At 39.5% G+C, this 3,696-nt stretch overlaps 1 long non-coding RNA gene across 1 annotated transcript; it reads left to right on the forward strand.

The window, feature by feature from the left end:
• Positions 1–279: 279 nt before the first annotated feature.
• LOC130563355 (uncharacterized) lies at positions 280–3,221 on the forward strand. The gene is made up of 3 exons (XR_008964109.1): positions 280–527; positions 612–832; positions 2,966–3,221. It is a non-coding gene; the product is annotated as an uncharacterized LOC130563355 (long non-coding RNA).
• Positions 3,222–3,696: the final 475 nt, after the last annotated feature.

A 3,696-nucleotide genomic window follows, 5' to 3' on the forward strand; every position in this document is an offset into this window, starting at 1 on the left:
CTTTCTGTCTCTTAAGCTGTGTATCGTTCAAGGAATCTTCTTGATAAACCGACGGACGGTACATGTACACGTTTATAAATGGGCGCTTCCCTGTTTCCTTCTGTTTCATGGGAGCAAGGCACATTGATGAGCTGACAGCGTTTGTGTGGAGTCCTGGTGCCGTGAATGCTGAGCATGAGCTCTCGGCCTCCAGAGAGGCAGGAGGCCTCTATTAGAACATCAATCAAATGCCGGGCCGTAACGACGGGCCCCGGTGCAAACACCGTCTGGGGAAGATCGTTCAAAAATCATTACGCTGGTGTTTTTCCTGCGTTTGGCGCAAGGGACGTGGCTGTCACATTTCCTCCTGTGCTATTTAAATTCAGATGGGTATGGATTGATAGATTATTGAGATGATGAAGCCATTCATTAGGGTGGACGTTGATGTCAGCGCATAGGGAGATCAAGGAGGCCGAGAGGTGGAACGTTAACACCCTGATGTAGCGACAAACGTGAAGTTGTATAGCAGGGACCCGGGATCTTAACTGGTGTGTGACCACCCCTTTTAATTTCTTCTTTATTATTTCATGTATTTATTTATTTAACTATTCTTTATTTGTTATACATTACAGCATAAACATCTCATCACATAATGTTCTAGAAGTCTCTAGAACCAAAGCATCAACCTGTTGCTTGGTTAACAATCTCAAACTGCATCTTGGTTGTCAGGGCAACAGCATCATTCTAGGACATGACATATGATGACCCTTTACACATCTCTGAGGCATCCGACCAGCGAATCCTCACCTCCTCCCTGTCAGGAACGGACATGTGTCTTTCAACATGGCAGCAGGTTTGTCTTTTGTCAGCTTTCTCAACCTACAACTGATGTGACTGGAACTGACTTAGTTATTTTTTATATTTTCTGTGAAACATAGCGGTCTTGTTTAATACGCCTAAGAATGTCTCCTGGGTTATCTATAATTTAACTAATGTCGGGAAGCAAGTAAACATTTGTGAAATGGGATAACTCAAGAAAGAGCCCCTCCAGCTGCCCTCCAGCTCAAGAAAAGACCTGAAAATATACTTCAGCTAGATAGAATTACAGAGCTAAACATTACCCCGGGGGAAGTGATTGATCCTCTTGTATTTTTAATAAAGTTTTGACAAATCATTGATTGCTGGTTTTGGTCGCCGATGAATGCACACACCTTTTCTGACCCTATAACCCACATGACCTTCCTAAACCAAGTGCATAAGCTTATACATTCCAAAATAATACGTAGACCACATATAAAATAACTTTTTTAATTTAATAAAAACATCTGCACGATTTAAGAGTTTGGAAAGGATTAACATTTTTAGTTGGTCAAACAAACATGGTCTTAACCCTAATCCTAGCTTTAAACTTTAACATTTTTTTTAAATATTATTAGCTGATTGGTCAAATGTTATGCTTCATAACCATCAGAAGCACATTTTCTATGCATAATTAATCAAAGTGTATAATAAACAGCATGTCCACACATTTCTTTACATAATTTTGCAATGACTTAAATATTTTGAGATCCCAATGATCTTTATACTCCGACTCCATTTCTTACATCTAAAGCATCGAATTCCCCCACAGTCACTCCTTTTATCTCCATGATTGCTCTGTCTCTGTGTTTACCGATCACTAATGCCTTGAACGGCCAGGCTGATGTGCTCGGCCGGGGTTTATTTGTCTCCCACAATGAGCACCCTTTTGAGTGCCAGCTGGTGCCACGCTTGCTGCTGGTCTTCACCTGGGCATCCGGGGATGTTTAATGTTCCTCCGGCGTGCATCGCACATTCATTATTTGGTCAGCTAGGGGCTTGGTTTCATTACACCGAATTACCAAGTGCTAATTAGCCACCTGATCCAGCTGATCCAGTGACAAAGAGACACATCCCTGTCCCATCATCTCCATTCCACACAGCGTATGGACACACTTATTGGGTCTCATTCCCTAATAATTGCATACATGTGTCCATATTTATGTGTACCCAAAAGGCTGTGGCTCAAAATTTAGCCGAATTGAGATTTTGATTGCATATTTGATAGCATATTACAACAAGTGATATTATATTAAATTATACAAGCAGACCTTCATCAGAAAAAAATGTCTTCTCATTTCTGTTATGAAATTTGCTTTGATATAGTAGTGGTTTGTGTACAAAGTACATACAGTAGTTACTCTGACATGTCTGTGGTGCTCAAGCGGGTGATGCTTTTAAAATCTGGCTTGCAAACTTATTATCCTCCATCATTTCACTCCACTTCTAAGTTCTTCTCTCCTGTCAATACAAGTTGCAACTAGACTGAGGTTTAATTACATTGTTCTAGATGTCAGTCGCTGTCAAATAATTACAGATTCACATTTATTGAAGCATTTTCATCCAGTAACTGTAATTTAATTCCTAAAGCAATGCAGTTAGAGCCACCCACCCAGGTTTGCCTGAAAGGATTTTTACTGTTAGGATTATCATGGCGCTATGACAGACGCAGAAGGCAATGAGGTACAAAGCTTTCTAATGTGTAAACTGAAGTTAAAATGTACTGAAGCAGCCTTACTAGTCTAGAATGTTGCAAGTGTATATAGACGGGCGTTTTCAAACTTTATGATGCCAAGGACCCCCAATAAGATGAACAATAGTGATCTATATTTTTTTATGTGTGAAGAAGAAACACACTGGAGCAAGAGACATCAACCCAGAACATACAACTCCAAAGTCTACAAAGATACACAACCGCAAAGAAACGACACTTTCAATCAGTCCTTTGATTCCCACCCTGTTACGTTCACGCTAGTTTTTCTGAAAGATGATTAATGAAGGGTCTCTTCATATGTACATGTATGTGTGGAAGAGAAAAGCTAGTGTAAGAGGATTTTTACAATGCTCATACATTAGAGTAGTTTATTTTTACATTTACGTTTCTTTGTGTGTTGATATGTCTCCACAGAGAAATTCTCCACCGTGGAGTTAATCACTCTCCTCTCAATGAGCCACAGCCAGGTGCCAGAAAATGGGTCTGAATGCAAGCTATTATTTTATAGTTGCTGAACTAGAGATGCTGTCAGTGCCGCATAGAAAACGCAGACTCTCATTCGAGGACTGAATACAGAAGACATTCCAGCTTTCTGTTTGTGAAGGAGATTTGCTCCAGTGGGCTTTTGATCTGTGATTTTGTGCACATGTCAGAATTAATTGTGATCAGACCAGAATGCGAAAATGTTTGTAGTTGGCTTTGAATGGAATATTTTCTGTTTTTACAAATATAAAAAATGTGTATATCAAATATTTCTGTTATTATTGCATTCTCTTAAAGGTGATGTAATTCTGCTGCAAATCAATTGCTGGACATTTTTTACCAAACACATTCCCTGTCTTCCATTGGTCAGACAAACTGATGGATTCAATATACAGTATGGCAGTACATCATGACTCACTTTAGTGCTTAGACCAGTGACATCAAGAAAGTACTGTATGTGGGGCTCGCTGATCATCAAGACCTCAATTTTGATGGTAAACAACCCAATTTAGCAATTTTCTAGTCTAAAAAAACAGCAACAAAAAAGTCAATTTAGCCAAATGACTCCAGGACTCTGCAGCAACAGATGGAGCGCTTAAATCTTAAATCATGTGAGGAAAATAACAACAACCTTCAAATAGGACAGGAAAAAAGAATTTGGC

The sequence above is a fragment of the Triplophysa rosa genome, linkage group LG13 (genome assembly GCF_024868665.1).
Source record: "Triplophysa rosa linkage group LG13, Trosa_1v2, whole genome shotgun sequence".
Classification (NCBI taxonomy): Eukaryota; Metazoa; Chordata; class Actinopteri; order Cypriniformes; family Nemacheilidae; genus Triplophysa; species Triplophysa rosa.